General features: G+C 44.5%; 1 protein-coding gene across 3 annotated transcripts in view; it reads left to right on the top strand.

The window, feature by feature from the left end:
* Positions 1-18,854, top strand: part of LOC119456398 (irregular chiasm C-roughest protein-like) — an 812,164-nt gene that overhangs the window by 118,855 nt on the left and 674,455 nt on the right. For all 3 annotated transcript variants that reach the window (XM_049669811.1, XM_049669813.1, XM_049669810.1), the window contains exon 2: positions 12,462-12,522. The gene's annotated coding sequence lies outside the window, so the exon portion shown is untranslated. The remainder of the gene's footprint in view (positions 1-12,461; positions 12,523-18,854) is intronic.

Here is an 18,854-nt window from a genome sequence, read left to right as displayed (position 1 = left end):
ATTGTAGCCGTGGAGTTCGCAAGACGAATCCACTCAGAATTAATTCTCAGGATGAGACCAGTTTCGAGATATTAATTCCCGAACTTTGGGGAGAAATGCATTGGCGTTCCAGTTAATTTTGTGCTTCACTGCAAAAAGCGACGTTTTGTTAAGAATCTAACTGGAACGACAATGCATTTCTCCGCAAAGTTCGGGAATTAATATCTCGAAACTGGTGTCATCCCGAGAATTCGTTCCAAGTGGATCCGCCTTGCGAACTCCACGGCTACAATTTGTAAATTCCAATATGGGCCATCAGGTAATTAGTTAAAACTTAATTAATGAATTTCTGTTAATTATTCGAATATCCATTTCAATTTCTTGTGCAAGTAATGTCCGCGTTTTCGAGTAGGCCAGCTCATGAACTAGAATTGTGCTATCTGCCACAGGCAACCTTTAAGAACTTTTGAAAGTGTTCGCTGAAACAGCCGGTATATTGCTCTTTTTATTTGCTGCCTTCCCTTTTTTCATTTTTTTTCATTGGCGATGAGCGCAGTTTCTATTGGATCTCTATTAGTATTTTATGCAGTTATTTTTGTTTTGTGTACCTGTGTGTGCTAAGTTACCTTTTATTTTGTTCTTTTTTATATATAATATTGTGTGCGGTACTTACTGTTTTTTTTTGTTTGTTTGTGGTGCGTACAGTTTTTACAAATATGCTTGTAATACATGTTTCCGCCTTGCTGCAGCTAATGTCTGGAAGTTTGGGACTAGTCAAGTTGCCTTGAGCAACTGTTTCTTCTCATCCCCTGCCCCCTCCCCCGCCCCCCTATGCGGTACTTGCTTGTGGAAATAAACTATTATTATTATTATTATTATTATTATTATTATTATTATTATTATTATTATTATTATTATTATTATTATTATTATTATTATTATTATATGTTTCAGAAAGTTATTGTTTAGAGTGGGACGCCCTTACGTTTGCCATATTCTAAATAATTATTTTTACCTCAATGATTGAAGACCGTGAAAGTATAAAGCTCTCAATAGCTTACCTTCGCTTTTGGTAAATTAGAGCGATACTGTATACAAGTCCAGTTTTGACGACTGCAAAATTTTACTTTACTCATTTTGTCAACTCCTTAAACCCTTGACATCGCTTGATGCGTACCGTGCACTTTTCTTATGTAATTAGATTGTAACTCATACAGTTACATGATGCTGGCTCTGTTTCAGGTTGCAGCATGTCGTGACCGTGTAGGAAATGGGATGTAGGCTGTGCTTTTGTGTGTAGGTGATCAACCTTAGACGCATAATTTACGTTCCAGAAGAAAATATTCTCATTGATTTTCACACTCACTTTGGTGGAAGAGTCCCTAAAACTCTTATTCACACGCAAAGAACTTAACCACAGTAAAGTGGCTGTTGGAAGCAAGAACGTCATTTTAATGATATGCGTTCATTTGAAGTGGTTTCGCTTCACTAATATAAGAGGGACAAACTGGAAGCCGACTCAGGGGTTACAGAGCATTCATTATTGCAAGCATTTAGTGGTCTGTACATGCGCATTCGCATAGAGTAAAGCTAGGAATACCAAAAAGGTAAACCTAAGAGCAGAACGGTATGTGTTTGTGTTCATTAAGGAGTGTTAAATAAGCAGTAACCCTCGTGTTTCGCAATTCTTGCTGTCGAGCACTCTGAACGACCATTGTAAGTTGAACCATGTTCCTTCGAACGCACACGCTAGAAACGCATTAGGCGGTACGAGACGAATCCATATCCATATCCATATCCTTTTTTTTTTTTTTTTTTTTACTGTCGTCCACCTAACCGCCTGCACATATGGAGCTTTATTCCGCTGCTACTTCCTCTGGTGCTTGCATTTGTGCTTTGTCGTACTAAAGTCGTACAGTAATCCCAAGGTCGCAGAGGGTGGCAGTTAACGAATGTCCGCACTCCCAAATATATGCGTTCAAAACAGCTTTTGGTGACTAAATCGTGCTCTCGCCCGTGCCAGTCATGAAGTAACGCAAATGTTACGGGGATCGATACTCCGCACCTCCATCGTTGGATGTCACGAGGAAAATTTGGACGGCAGTAGTTGGTTGAGACTTGTTAAGCTACAAATCACAAAAGCACATGTTTCAGAACAGCTCGAGCATTGACGCCGACACTGTTGTCATCTTCACTGCTCCTTCAACATTATCTTGATAATAATAAGTAGCTGAGAAAATATGAAGAAGATATTCCGACCAATGAGGAACATGCGAACCGTTTTCTCAATTTGGGCCCCAGTTACAGGATACCGTGCCTTCCAAACCACTGCACAGTTCTAAGATACAGACTATACATATACCTATCCTTTAGTAAGGTGCCCACATCGGCCTCGTACGCTTTCTCTTCCCTATTCCACAAGTATAACGCAATGTTTAATGGCATATGCATGTTCGCTGCCACTTATTGAGCACATTCGACAAAAGAGTCGACATAGATTCTCATCTTTGTGCTTTAATTGAAGGCGCAGTAAGGCGGCCTTAGAGTATTGATTTCGCTTCGGCGACTGAATTCACTTGGCTTACTTCGTTAAGCCGTGGAGTTGAGACACTTTCCCCCCGCCCCCTCTCTCTTTTTATTTAGAGTAGGTTTTATTACTTCAGTGTGGCCACACAGAGGTTCTTGCGCGTAGGTGTTCGAAAAGATATATGGCTACCTCCAAATATTTCACTAAAGCTCTTTCAAACTAAGCCAACACAGATTCGGTTTCCATCAGGAATATAGAAGGAGCTGGCGCGCACTTCACACGACAGTCCGTCACTTTGTTTAACACTGACGGTACTTGTGGCGAGACGTGTTATCTATTGTTAGATGACGCGCTGCCAGCATGCCATCTACCAGTTTTCATTCGTGGGTGGGACGGCCTCTTTGTGTATTTTTGCACTTACAGGAATCAGTTATCTGAATTATTTTTCGGAAATGCATACCACTGTACTATGACGGGGAACTAAAGTACAGATTGAGACGGGTAATAACATTTCAACTTAATTTATCCATGGTAGCGGTAATGCAGAGAGCTCCATTCAGCAGGGTATATTGAAATGCTGGTTGCTGCATACACATATCATTTTAGCCGATACAGGATGGTGCATAAAAAGGAAAGGAAGTGACGCTAAAGTTATGAGACTTAACAGATTTATGCATTCCATACACGTCCTGTACAAATAAACGTTTCAGTTGGCAGCCGCGTTTCACTAGCTTTCCCTCACGAGGCGTCCCAGCTGTTCGCTCTTACTTAACATATCAGTATCGTCGTTCTGATACTGGCTGTTTCTAATATTTATACTCCACCCACTTCACACGTGCAAGCCTACACGTTAAACAAAGTGGAGTTGTGTGAATTAAAAGTGAAAGAGCACGCCAAAAATTAAAAGAAAGGGCATAAACTTTGACCCATGAATCGGGAATGCGAAGCTGTTTTTCAGGACACTATGATTTCCTCGAAATAATAGTTTCTGATACCTGGTGTCGTTAGCTGGACGGCGAAGTGTTTCAGACCGTATCGCGGTAGGTAGTTGGCATTCAAGCAGAGCAGTTGCCGGCAACTTTTGCAAGCCAAGGTCTGGCTGCAGCAAGCAGAGCCCCCTCCCCCCCCCCCCTTCTCCTCCTCTTTCTCCTCCTCCTGCTCGAAAGGATAGAACGCGATATATATTAGAAGGCTACCACATAACACCGGGTTGAGGAGAAATACACCAGTAGGCTCCCAGTAGTCTTGCCTGGTAATGACATTGTGCAGATTTACAAAATATTTGACTGACTTCCGCTTATATCAAGTTTGCAAAGGCTGAGTTTTAATTCTTAGTTTTATTGTGTCAATGATTCTCTTATTGTTTGATGCCTTTTTACGTGATGTATTCCAATTGCTTTGCGTAGCCAACATAACAATACCTTGTGCGTGTTAATCTTTGTTTTCCTATTAAAATGTTTAGTTGTTTGTTGAGTAGAATTGCTTTTTTTTTCGTGAATAGGATCGTCTGCTGTACTAAAAGTAGCGCTGCAGCAGCTCCACAAAGACCCAGGAGTCCTTTTTCACCTGGCTGCCGTATTGCACACTTTGAAAATTTATTGATGACACATCACTAGCACATTAGTTAAAACATCACTATCATTTAGGCACTGGTGGTACAACAGCGATAATTTCAACGTACTAGATAAGGGTACTTCTTAAAACTATTCAGCGCTATAATACCACACAAACATTTCATCAAAGCGTGCACCAATGTACAGTACGATCAGTTGAGAAACAAAACATACAACACTGCACTGTCTTACGTCATTCCTTCTTGTGTGCTTTGTTTGGTTACGCTGAATGCGTATTTCTTTGCCTTTTAATCGCGAAAGGAAGTATCTGGCAAAACGTCGACGACAGGTGAAAACACTGCGTGCACAAGTCGCTTGATTCTGCCGAATTTTTCTCGTTGGCGGATGGGCAGAATGTGTTGAAAAATTGGATTGTTACGTCAAAAACAGTTTTGACGAAATGAATTTAACGGTACGAGAGCTGATAATATTGGAAACGCCTATGTCTGTATCTCTGCAGAACGGAAGAATCCAAGAAAGTTTATTTGGCACGAGTGCCGAAGTTGAGCGCTGCTGAGCGCGAGGTCCAAGGTTCGATAGCCGGCGGCAGCGGCCGCGTTCCGATGGGGGGCAGAATGCAACGCGACAGGTTATTTATGGACACATTATAGAATTCCCGGGCAGTCGAAATCACTCCAGATCCACCACTGCGTTGTCCCTCATAGACGCATCACCTCATATTTAAGTTTATATCTGCTGGAGTAGAGCGCTTATTCAATGTACAAGAACGAAGCAAGGCTGTCGGCAAGAAGTCTCAAGAAAATGACTAGCTTCCACAGCTATACGCGTACATTCGAAGTGAAAAATTACCCACGTTGATTCTCCTGCCAACGCCGGAGTCCAAACACGGGTCCGTCAGAGAGAGGGTCCCACGGCTGAAGCCGCAAGTCCGAGATGTGACACAAGGGCTAAACGAGAAAACGGGCTAAGGAAAAAAAAAAAACGAAGGGGGTGGGGGAGAGAAAAAAAAAGACAACTGCGCGACTGGGTCTAGGCACGAACGGGTCGTTTCGAGAGCTGTACGTCTCGACGGCACGCGCTCGCTTTTTAAGCTTGCACGGTGCGTGCTCTGGCTGGCGATTCTCTCAGAAGACGTGTGCAACTGTCGAACGGGAAAAGCCTTTTCCCCGTTATGTGAAGAAGAAAGCAAAGGATAGCCGGAAAGTATGCAAGGAGCAGGGAGAAACAGCTTTACGTGCTGGCGGAAAATCGCAGCGAGCCGTTTTGCGGCACCACTTTCGCCCTCCCCACTCTCTGCCTTCCCCCCTGCCTCTCCCTGCGCCTAAAAATGCACGCCCACCGTGCCGAACTCTCGATCGCCCGTTCACCGCCAGCGCCCGTTCTTTACTGCAAGTCGAGGCTTGGAGCGGTTTTGAAAACGGCTCCTGAATCGCGAAAATGCGGAGAGAGGAGTAATGCTTAAATTGAGAAAGCAAAAAGAAAAAAAAAAAACGAGAAACGAATCACATTTCTTGTTTTGACTCCAGGGCTCCTTAAGATGCACTCCGTTTCACTATAGAATGGCGATCCTTCGTTCCTTTTTTAGCGGCCATTATCTTCGAGAATGCAGTTCGGAATGAGTGATCCAGTATACAGACTGTGCGTTTGGCTTCTCCATTGCGTGCGGCCCATTCTTACCGTCTGATCGGTACATTCTATTTGCAGAAGCACTTTACTGACTACGAAAATAAGTAATATTGAAATGAAAAAAGAAGAAAGATTCCGAAAAAAAAGAAAGAAGCCCCAAGTCTCTCTTGAAATCAGTACTTAAAATTTCACTTGAAATGACGGTGAGACTGACGAGTTTTGTCAGGGTATATCTAAAGAAATAGGTCAATAATACATTAGTCTACTTCTTTTCAAATACTCAAAGTGTGTAAGGCATTGAATGTGCCAAGCACTTGTGAACTAGATGCTCACTAGCCGCGTGTAAAACGACTTGCGATAGCACCGCTCTAAAGTCAGTGGTGGTACAGCCTAATGCTTGTCTGTAGGCCTAATACTTTTTTATATTTTAATTAACTTAGAATTATAGCCACCATGAGAAGGCAATATAGTGTCGCACACTCTAGTACAATTTCTGGGGTAATCACCAATAACTAAATCGCACTAAATGTTCCTCAAAGTAGCAGCCGAGCTATGAATAACACAATAAGATAAGGGCCACGTGAGATTAGTTCCGATCACAAGCTGCTGTTTAGCTTCAGCCAAACTCTCAGCAGGCGGGATTTTTTCGCGCTGTCGCCATCACGCGGTTATTGGGACCACAAATTAAAGCTGCCATATCATGCCGAGCAGCAGGTACTACAGACGCGGAGCAACCATGTCGCTTACGCCAGTCAATGATCATTTCGCTCAATTGCGCTGGCCTGTTGATAAGTAACTGTAAATTCACTTATCAAGTCACTCACGTGTAGAACTTTGCATATACTCGTGCTCTTTTGACGGTATTCAGTGTTTTCGGGTGTTTTTTTTTTTTGTGACTTAACTTTGTTGGCCATGCGACACATGTAGACCGTGCCACCTAAGGATCTTTAATATCATGTTGGTAAAAAAAAAGAGAAAGAAACTTTCGCGTTACAGTATTGTTGAGAGTCATATTGTTAACTGAGTGATAAGGAATAGCCGTCACCTGTTCTTTATTTATTGGACTGCTTTAGTATAGCGTATAGCAGCAAACGCAAAGAGATAACGTTAGCGTTAGCGTAGCGTGCTGCACACTGCGCGTGCGCTGTACGTAAACGGAGCTGGAGCTCTTACGTACGTACGCTATTTTCGGGATTCAGCGTTCAACGCTAACGCACGCAAAGTAAGGACGCTAAGAAATAGCGTTGTCGAACACGGCGGAATCCATGGCTCCCGCTTCACCGTGAATTCTCGTGTTGGCTACGCCCTCTCTCATTGATTGTCAGAAACTATTGAATTGAGCTTTCGCTTCTTCTAAACTCACCTGAAACGCTAGTTATGAGCACATAGCGCGTCCAATTTCTGAGATCGTTCAGCGATTCCGGCGTCGACGAGATGCGTCCGCATAGCAACAACAGAACGGTTGCTAAATGCTCGATACGTTTGTCACGAGGCACCAGACGGTGCCATGTCTTTGAACGTCTTCCTTACGTTTGCGTTCCCGTACGATAAACTAAAAGTCGTGAAGGGACGCACACCATAGCGTCACGCAAAGGTTTAGCGTGCGGGGCACGCTAACGCTAACGCAAGCATTTTACCCTATACTAAAGCTGTCTATATATCATCCCCCATTGTGACCCTCTTTCTTCCCCTCTTTCCCTTCCCTTACGTAGAGTAGCAGGCCAGATGCTCCGTATTCCGGCCGACCTCTCTACATTTTCACATCAATAAACTACTTCTTCTTCAAGAAAAGAAAGGCCGGACAGTTCATACGTAGAATCATCGCATTGGTATCATTTTGCCTTCAATATTTACCGATGAAACTGAGTCTTTAGATAAGGAAAAATACTTCTGTAGCGAGAGCTACATTGGCCGCATTCTCGCCGTTTCGCTGTGGCCGGTGGCCGCCCCGCGAGCTGAGCCGTTGCCTAGCAACCGCCGCGCCATCTGGCGTCGTCTGCTCGAGTTACTACGACGCGGTGACGTGCGCCGCCGCCGCTGTTGTGTTGCAAGCGTTTTGGCGTCGTCTGCTCGAGTTTCCACGGCGCGGCGATGTGCCGCCGGCGCAGTTGTGTTGCAAGTGTTCGCAGCTTGCATCTGACATGACGTCAGAGGAGGAGCCGGTTGAACCACGTTGCAACAGAGGAGGATCCGGCGTTGCATCGCATGTATACAAGGGGCGGCTCGGTGGCATTCGTCGGCAGATATGGAAAGTGAGTCGGAGAGACTGAAAGAAGCCAGGCTTCGTCGTCGGAACAAAACCAAGAGGAGGCAGCGAGCCGAGGAGATGGAGGAAGAACGAGCCGCACGCCTCGAGAAGCGTCGTAAGTACGAAGCGGCCAGGCGAGTGGATTCAGATGAGGATAGCACTCGAAACGTGCTCAAGTCACTGTTGGACAACCCCTTATCCTCCCGCCTCACGGACCATCGAGCCGTCTTTGTGGCATTTGGGAAACAGCAAGATGAAGACTTTCAAAATAAATGCGTTACACTTTAAAAATGTCTAGTCTTTAATGTAACCATAAATTAACGAGAGGTAACAACCAAATCTAAACACTCAGACGTACGAAGCTGAACGATAAAGATGTAACCGTAGAGAGAACCAAGCTAAACAATAAGATTAACAGTATACCTCTCGCTACACACACCCAGGCATAACTGAGTTAAGCCACAGCCAATTTTTTTTAGTGCGCAAATCGTAGGAAGGAAGGAAGAAGGTGACAGGAAAAAGAGCTCACTAACAACCAAGTTTATTACTCAGATAAACTTGGTTTATATGGGCACTAAAAAAGGACTTTTCCTTGGCTAAAGAATGTTTCACCAATCCGCCCAAACAGCCACCCTTTTGATGAAACAGATATTTAGGAAGAGAGTATGCTATGCAAGCCGGAACATCTGACCACAGAAGTTTAAGCTAATGGCACTTAGGGATCTCCAGGTGGTTGTGCTATTGTAAAAACGCATGTTTTCTAAATCTTAGATTTTTTCACGCAGTTCTCTTTTTTCTGAGCTGCTGTACTGCTTTTCAAATGTCCGACCTCCAATGTGTTGTCGTAGCTGTACGTGCAACGTGTGACTTTGCATGCTTCAAATAAAGTTATATATTTCGATCCGCAAATGCATTCTCAAAGTAGTAGGGTGGATTAGCAACTTCACTCTTGTCATCGTTGCTCAAATCAAATTGTAGCTTATGTCGTAATTTGTATCAAAACACTTTTATCAAATCAAAAATTTTCCTTCGCCTTCCGGCGTTCCATAATCCAAACACTCTTTCCTGAGCGACAAGAGCGTGAGTTTGTTAATGTATGCATACGAGCAATGCTGCCGTGTACTCGTACGCATTGCTGTGACATATTATTTTGTTTATTTTCGTGTATGCGCATTGTTTACTTTGGTTCTGAACGTTCTCATCGATTGAGCTTGCTCTGCAGATGACGTTGCAAGACACCTATCATTCAAACTCCATTTTCATGCCATTTACGATGCCACTATCAGTACTTAATATATCCGTCTAGTCCAAAAATGCTTTCTTGCTCGAAACTGTACCATGAATGAGGGATACTACGATTTTTCTATTTTTCTTTACCAGTGGAAAGCACATGTGATATCTAGCCTAGTCATACAGGCAGTAAAAAAAATTGTTTATGTGTGTGCACGTGTCTCTGCGCATGCGTGCATTCGTATGGTGTCACATTTATTTGCAGTAAAATGCAGTAACCTTCGCAGTTGCACCGAACATTCACGTTAATAATCAGCGCGCAACGACTGATTACTTTTTACGCTTTGTATGAAGCCCGTCCGTCGTCAGTTCCGTGCAGCACATAACGAAACCTGGCTCGAATGAATTAGGAGCATGTAGGTCGTAAATATGATACAATGTTAAAAAATTAAATTCTGGTGTTTTGCGTGTCAAAACCACGATCTGATTATGAGGCACGCCGCAGTGGGGGACTCCGGAAATTTGGACCACCTGGGGTCCTTTAAGGTGCACCTAAATCTAAGTAAACGGGTGTTTTCGCATTTCGCCCCCATCGAAATGCGGCCGCCGTGGCCGGGATCCGATCCCATACAATGTTCAGTAAATTTCTCCTTAGAAACGGCAGCCCGTACTTGTGCCGCGATCCATGCTTACGCTGGCTTCTGCTTATACCCGAGCCTGTGCAGAACTGAAGATTACGAAATGAGGCATTACTCTGGATGGCATTTCCCAGTAGCTCTAAGCGACGCTAACAGCTGCAGTACACAGCTACATCAGCTATATCTACGCGGTGATAAGGCCGTTTCTATTCTGTGCCTCTGGAGATTCATGGCCCTCGAGTCGTTCAGACGCCATCTTTCAATTCTGCATGGCAGACGCCCAGGCTGAAATTTCCCAAGAGGGCGAGCTTAAGAAATGTACTTCGAGAGACTCGTTTTCCATTTCGTTTTCTAAAACCGACGGTTGAGAAACGTCGTCATGCTTAACAAAATTCACGCGCAATGAAACCGTCGCCAGATGATAGTTTTGAAAATACGACCATCGTCATACGTTATTCAAACGACGGGGAGTCGTGGTGATCAGCATACACAACGGATCTAAACACATCGCTTTATCCACTTACAGATTTGTCTTACATTCCGGATACGCCAACTCGAGTCTTGCTTTGCGAACATGAAGCACCAAGGCCCTAAAGGAGGTAAAGACAAACAAATTCTTCGAGGGAGCCCTGAGGAAGAACCAAAGGGGGTGGGGGTACGATTCTTTGCTCTCGGCGGCAACAAACGACGACGTGGAAATATAATTCCTCGCCCTTTTCTACGAGGGCAATTCATTTCCGGGATGGCTGGGACCTAAAACGCTGTTCGACTTCGCCGATCCATCATTCGTCGGAGACGAGCTCTGCCAAAGCAGGGGAATGAGCGGTTTTGTGGCAGGAAGCCGGAGACGAGGCGGCGCGGCAAAACCCGTCGGCCAGTGGTGCTCGCGCAGAGCGGCGGATCCTCGTCCTTTGTGCGGAAGCATAGTTCTCGGCTTGGCCCCCTCTACGCAATTCCTTGCCGCCACTCTTCCGCCATCTTCGCTGGCGGGCTAACAAAGGAGCAGGCCCATCGCATCTATACCGCTCAGTGTGAGCTCTCGTGGTGCAGGCCCTTCGACACGCTGTTACTCTGCGCCAGGCACGTTAAGTTACAAGAAAAACAAAAAGAGAGGGCAATATGACTCGCGCAGAAACGTCAAGAAATGCGTTTTCTATGCGTGGTTTTTGATTCGTGAGCCTTATCTCTGAGAGCAATGATTCTCGCGCGAATGACGTTATGTTTCTGTGCATCTGCTGAGCGTGTGTTTCGCGTCCTCCGGTGCTCCGGCCTGAGGATCCGCCATCACTGAGCAGTAGGCAAAAGTTTATTCGCGTCTGTGTTTGTTTTTCTTTTCTTTCTTGGTGCGCATAAAGATGGTTTGCATGTCCAACAAATATTTCGTTTCATTCTAATACGTCCTCAGGCTCGGTATATACGGTCACATCTCAACGACTCTCTCTGCGACCAGCGACTAAGATGGCTGTCGCGACATTCTCGAGCGAAAGCGGCTGCACTGTCCCGCAAACGATCGGAAAGAGCGACCGAGCAGGAAGGGTTGTTCATGGCGTAGTCCCGCAGTATATTTTGTGCAGTTCGGCAGAACGCGGTCGTTACTTCGTGCGGTGCTGCCACCCGTCCATGCGACACGCGGGTTCTGGCAGACAACTTGAAATCGCTCTTTTCAACCAATGTAGTGATACGCGTCAGTGCGTTTCGTATTCATAGCTTTCGTACCACAGACTTTCTTTAGTTGTGCGTTCTTCGTCTGCATCTTCGTAATGCTTATTCATGCTCCAAGCAAGCGATTCTGGGCAATGTCCTTAGCCATTTTTCTCTGCATCGTGCCCATGCCAGCAGTGCCATATCGCATTGCCGTCCCTTGTATGCTCAATGTAATAATAAAATAATCAATAAAATTTACTGTGTCATGAAAGTGTAAAGACCGCCGTCCCCTTCTTCAATACATGTCAGGTTCGATGAGAAGGTAATGAGCTTGCCAGCGCTCGCCTGCAGGTAGGCTTCACTCAACGAACAGTGCCCAAAAGTAGCTTAAGCGTACAGTAGTTGAAATACTCAGACGACAGCAACGTTCACCACAACTCTCTACAAGTACAACTTGATGCACGCAGTTAATGTGTTCTCTCTGTCCTTCCTTTTTCACTTTTCATCCTTAACCAGCTTCCCTCTGCATAGAGAAGCAAACGAGACAAGAATATTGTGATACAGGTGCGGAAAATACGGGGCCTAAGGGCACCTCAAACTGCCTCACTGCAGCTTTTATCTTGCCCCCTGCCATTGTATATTTAGCAATGGAAACAAAATAAAGAAAGAAAGAAAATCTAGAGCGGCATTAGGAGACTAAATGTAGTTTACTGTGCTGTCTTTGCTTCCTTACTTTGCTCTCTCTCTCTCTCTCTTTTAATGAAGGGACGGTTGGGGGGGGGGGGGGGGGAGTGTTCAGGAAACTTCTTGTAGGTAATTGCACTTACTCACAAGCCAGAGATCTGACGCCATAACTCCCTCAAAACAATTTTCTGGTGGAGCTCCTCAAAAAAAAAAAAAAAAAAAAAAAAAACTCGTTGATAAGAAATGTATTTTTTTAGGCTTCGACGTCTCTTTCTGTTGGCGCCTTCACCTTGCTTTATTTTTTCTTTCAGATGACTGACTAACCACGTTCCTTGAGAGGCTGAGCTACTCATCAAAGACCGGCAGTAATCGGTAGGTGCACCGAATTCTAATAAATATCAGTGGCAACGAATTGTATGGCATGCATACAGAGTGTTCGCATGAAACAGGGTTGAATTCACAGTGCTACTGACATGCGCACCAATATACTTGCGCATTGCCTCTCCTTGGATAAATCTAATATACGTGCCCTACCGGAATTATGGGGCAGCATGGGCCGACCCACGGCCTTGCGCAGTGTCTTCATTTATCGCTTATCTTATATAAGCCCTAGCCTTATAAAGCTAGGGACCTTATAATTCTGCTGACGCCTCCATTTCATGAAACAGTTGGTAAGTGCGTTCGTGTGCGTCGTGTTTTCTGTGTAGTGTCTGTTTTCGCGTTTTTCAGAAGTATGTACTGTAAACCGCAACGACTTGCCCAGCAAAGTGTCCTTTTTTGGCACATGAAGATTGCATGCGGGCGCATTTTTAGAGCCAAATAATAAGACGACCATCAAGTGGATGCCAGGGCATGCTGAAAAGCCTGACAGTGCGGGGTGTCCCATGGTCTGGTGAGTGAGGCGTGACTCAGTCAGCACTCCAAAGACGTGGGCTTGCCCCTAAGCGTTCTGCAACCTCGCGCTGTAGGCAAACGGCGCTTTCTTCAGAAACGTTGCACAGAAAGACCTCCATGGCTGCCACCTCTGATCTAGCGACCCTCTTCCCAGAGGGCTAGACTCAGTGGTACATGTCATTTTAACCAAGACTAGAACAGGGTTTATGAGATTAAAGACGGCATCATTGCCTAATGGCTGTGGCAATGGCAATGCAACGACTCCGACAGCCCGCAACCACCTCCGATAGTGAAATGCTAGTTAACGAAAAGGTAGTTAACTCCAAATGTTCACCACCTCGCTCGGGAAGGAAGACTAAATCATTCCGGGAAAAGTGCCGGTCTAAGGTGGTGACGTCATTCGTGGACTGGGACTGGTCGCAGGCAGACGTCGAAGAGACACTTAGCTCATTATAGAGCTTCGCATGTGAAGCTTCCATACTGTGTTAAGTGTGCATCTTAGAGTGTATCATTCGTTTTGAGTGCTTTTGGTTTCCATAACGTGTATCATTCGTTTCTTTATGTTGTCCTAGTCAGAAACGTGCTACGTAATCTCTACTAAATGCACAGGAACAGGCTCAAATAGGAACCTTACAGAAATGCCATAGGGAACTACACTGAGCCCAATCTGTCTTTCCCTTACCCACCATCCCGAATTGGCCTCAAGCAATCATTTCATTATATTATGCTCTTTCTCTGACACATATATGCGTAAAATTCCACGAAACCACTTAACGGATAATTAGCTCAGGCTTATATGACACATATATCGTAGCAGCATTCCGACTTCTGTATGAGAAGGCACGCAGATAATATATACATCTAAGATATTGGTGCTTTCCAAGAAAAGCTTGAATGCGATAAGTGTTTTTCTCTGCAACCCCGTTGTTGGCCATGCGCCAAATGTCTTCCTCGGTTAATGGCGGTTGTTCTTATAACATTTAATCTGACCTCAGTATTCGCTTTGCAGTTTAGTCTCTTGAGTACTGGAGAAGAAAGTAGCGCACATCATCGTCAGCGTGGCCGGAAGGGCGCTGCGGACTAGAAACGCCTTTTATCCTGCTCAAAAAGTGCCGTGGGTATGCCGTACAAAACCGCAGATAGTGCAACAAAGTCTCGAAATTTCTTTATAGCTCAGATTTGACAGAACTGACAGTTTTATACATGGTTTTATAAAGAATACCTTGGAACACCTAGAATGATAAAGAAACCAGGTGTTTTTACTCAGACGACGAGATATCTGCCTCAGGAGCAGGTGAACTTTATTGCAATAAAGAAGGAGATTATGTGTCTTCTTTATTGCGCGCCCGTTTTGCAGCTGCATCCGCTGCAGTGTTTCCAGAAATATTGCAGTGCATTGGGAGATACGAAAATTCTATAACGTGATTCTTTGCATTGGTTCTTGTAAGTTGCTTAATCGTTCAAGAAAATAAATGTGTACCCAATAAATTTTTGTCCATGTTATTTAGTAAGATGAGGGCCGCTTGAAAATCAATACAGATAATGCATTTCTGAGATTTTTTTACTGATGCTCTGCAGCACTATGAGGACCATACTTCTGGTGCTTATTATTCCCTCATCCAATAAGTATATTTTCGGATTTCTCAGCATCCAAAGAGGGTAACTGATATCCACTTTGCGTAATTCAATGTTATATTACAATGTCGTATGGCGATAAACAACATTGTCAACTTAGTTTTTTGTTTCTTTCCCTAACGACGTGGTTTCCCTAACCACAGGTTCCAACCGTTGCTATTACTGGAAGAGGCGGGTGACGAGCTTCAACGATAATTGAGGTACTCAGGGTTTCTTATTTTCTCTTTGCATCTTAAGTACATAATATCTGAAAAGCGAAGTCAGTATATGACAGAATAATAATAATGAGAGTGTAAAGCGTGATGCTGATACTGTTAATTTCATGCTTGCATGAGAGATTCTACGCATACATTAGCTAGCGGTTCTCATTTTTACCTTCCTTCCTAAAATAAGCTTTTGGACACCCAGTAACTAGATGAACTTGGAAAGAACATTGATTCTGTTATAATGGATGAAGTTCTAATGAATGTTAGCACGTTCCCCCATCTTTCAGCTTTGCGCAGAACTGACTTGTAATATTAAATTTATTACTGATGGTCATGTAACATAAAATCTGCAATGAAGATAGCTCCTTGGGTCGCATGTTATAGTCCGTTCATTGGAAGCCACCTAGAAAGAAGAAGAAAATTACATAGGTCATTCAAGGGTACACTGCTATAGCACAAGAACCTTACTTTTAAAGTTAAGCAGTTTGTAAGAATAACAATGAACAACGTGCTTCCCTGCCCAAGCTGCGGGACTGCTTCCAAGTTAAAACAGCACACTGAAGCCGCTCCTTTGACGAATGACAACGTATTACGGTTTGACGCGCGGCATGCCCCGTCAACCGGCTAACTGTTCCGTCTCGTGACGTGCGGGAGAAAGGCCGCGCGACTGGCGTTTCCGCGGTTCAGTGGTCGGACGCGTTTCGAAATGGTTCGGTGGAGCTTCGCTGCCACTGGAGGAGGAGGGGGGGAGGGTGCGGGGCCTGAACTGCGCATGGCGGAGTTGTTCGACAGGCGTGAAAACCTCGATGCCGTTTCCGCACGAGCGTGAAATTTCAGCCTCGGAGTGCGCGCTCGTGACCCGACCTCACTCGCGGAGACAGTGATGCGTCCAGGGCCGTCGTTGTCGGCAGACCTCGCGCCCCTTTTTGCCCGACAGGTGCGATGCGACGGCCTCGTAACGCTGTTGGCGTGCAAGTTGCAAACACGGTCGCTATGGCACGCGGGCACACGTACCGGTGACTATACTAGCACGGCTGCTCGATGGAAAAGCACTGTGTGAATTTGCATCGAGCGACCGTGCTACTAGCATGGAAATTGTTTCAGAGTGGCAGACAAGCTGTGGCCTTCTCAGCTATCTTTGGCGCAGCACTAACGAGCGACGCTTCAAGGCCACATTCGTTCATCCTCGTTACTCAGTAACAGGCATGGAACGTATCTTGGTGTACGATTTCATCGTCCCTTACTAAAGTTTACTTTCACTTCCCACTTCTCTGCTCCTTTACAGCACTAGTTTATTTTTCCCAAGTATACGCTCCTGTGAGAAGCAGCGCTGTTGTGTTTCATGAAGCTCACAAAGCGACTTCGCGCAGCTGCCATCCTGCCTCGCGGCGAATTAGCGATGATGACGGTTAAACTGAGCAGACAGTACTTATTCGACACACATGTAGACGACAGTTTCTTCGTTACTTCCCTCCCTCCCCCCTTTCCCGATCCCTAACTCACACTCACACACTCACTGTCGCGCGCGTGTGAATGAAAAGAAAAAGCGCACGCAGAAGAATGATAGCGAGATAAAAGGGGTGCCGGCTGTGCATGCCAGCCGACCACAGTGACCTGTTGACGTTCGCGCCACACAAGAGTGAAGCGGAGAACCCGTCGCTTGAGAGGCGTGAACAGATGCTGATTAGCCTTAGCCGCCTGCAGAGTGGCTGCGGTGGCCGTCTTGGGGGTCAGGACATCGTAGTGACAGCTGCTTAGCAACACGGGGCGCGAAGGGATTTTCTGCGCATTTGCAGCAGCGCGAAGCCGTCTTAGCTTTGACTTCGCTTCTTGCTTTTTTGATAGCTGGAGGGGTGATGGGAAGCTTCTTCTGTGCTCCTGCGAACGTGCCTGTATGGTTTGCAATTTTATATGCCATTTTTATGCATGCTACATGAAGTTGACAGAAGTGGAACGTAAATAGAGGACAAAAACCACATTTTCCTGCTCACTTTCTGATGCGAAAGATAACTAATTAATTATTAGTTGATTCATCTACTCTTTCATGCGGGGCGAGTGTTCAAGTGGACTGATTTAATACAACACTGCACAAGAAAGAACGAAATCTAGACACTCGTTTATTAAATCAATAGACGAGAGTAGAATATTCGTGCACAATATAACAAAGGAATACATATGAAATAAAAACTAGAACTCCGTTGATGTTGAGTTCTAAAATATAAGAAGGCAGTTGATGTTACGCAAAACGAAATAGATTAACAAAGAAGATAATACAATAGATACATAAACGCTAAGAAGACTTCGTGTTATCTGCAGGGCGTGCAGCTTCTTAAAATTTGCGACTGTTCAAGTGGTACTTCAGTATAAAAACAGGCTGCCTAATACTTTTTGTTGATAGAAAGATGAGCATGTTCAAATATATTGATGGCATCTACTGCGTTTTATTTTGTTACTGCATTCGTGTGTTGCATATATGCTTTTGAGTGAAGAAAACAAAACTCCATGAACAAATGTATTATAGTACAAGATAGAAAGGAAAGACAGGAAGGCCAACAATATGCAGATCGGTTTGCTACTCTGCGCTGGCGTCGAGGAATAGCCTGGCCGCTTACGAAGTTGTGACCATTCAATACAAGTCGACAGCAATTAAGGCATTCCATGTTCACCCGTTAACGTGAGTGACTTGGCTATTAGAACACGATGGCGCCAACGGCAAGGTTTGACTCACCCTCGATTTCATCAGTAGCTTGTAGCGATTTCATCAGCTTGATCAGAATCCTACATCTGAGAAGCCTGTTAAGCAATGAGACTGACTAAGTTCGGCAAATCTATGCATGCGCCTGAGGGCGTGCATAGTTCTTAAACAGCAGTGGGAATAATGAGGACAGTGCATGTTTGATGATAGTTTAAGGAGACGCCGAAACTGCTGTACATGGAAATGGGGTTTCTGTAGATGTCAGTGGATCTGGAAGTACTGCTAGTAAAGTGTGTGACATTTGTGTTTAAAAGGACATTAGGATTTGCCATCATTACTAAAGGTTAACAAAGATTTGCCGCACATAGTAGCACTTCTTGAATAGATTAGACGAAGTCTAAATTTCTACAGGACTATGGTGTAACAGCAGAATACTCAGTCAGGGAGGAGACGGATGTCAGAAAAAACGCAGTTTGGCGATTTATGACCATATATTGAGCAGACCGACAGACCGAATCTCTGGCACTCGAGAAGCCATAGTGCCATGACATGAGTCATTAGTATGAAGAAAGACCTATGCTCAAAGAGATCACCTCACATCAGTTTCTTTCATTATGAGCGCGCCATTCATTCTTGAATGCTCTCATTAAAATAATATAGCTTAATTTATAAAAGGTTAGTCATCACATGGCACGTGTGTTGCTATAGATATTTGTAAACGAGAAAAGAAATTGGGATGTTGACATGTAAAAAGCTAGGTTCTCGGTAAGGATAACTCAGGGGCTACTAAACCCCATTAGGCAAGGAACGTCTCTACCGTCGTTACAAACTTGGTACAAATGCCCCTTTAATGATACGAATTCACTCAACCTGATGGTCAGTACTGCAGTCAATGAGAACGTAGGTACATACGTGGCAAACTTGTACCACTGTACAAGTAGCAAGCTTCCCATTGCTGACAACATTAATATTCCCAGAGAACCACTATTAGCCGTATATGAGAGCTTCTGGATACATCTGGATAGTCTTCCCTGCTAAGTTCCTTTCGACGTTAATAGACTTGGTTATGAAATAAAACATTTATGCGAACGAATGTTACTATACGTTATCGGAAAAGCAAATGTTTGAATTTAAACTGCACTGACTGGAAGTATGCATGCGAACCATCAATAAAAACAAAACAAAAAGCCACCGATACATCATTTCAGCCGTATCTTTTAATGCACATACCCAGTGAAAGCCAGGCAATACTCACTTCTTAGTTGCAAAAGGCC

This window comes from Dermacentor silvarum, chromosome 6 (assembly GCF_013339745.2).
Source record: "Dermacentor silvarum isolate Dsil-2018 chromosome 6, BIME_Dsil_1.4, whole genome shotgun sequence".
In the NCBI taxonomy this organism is placed as follows: Eukaryota; Metazoa; Arthropoda; class Arachnida; order Ixodida; family Ixodidae; genus Dermacentor; species Dermacentor silvarum.
The sequence above is the reverse complement of the archived record's forward strand: the minus strand, read 5'-3'. Positions and strand labels throughout refer to the sequence as shown.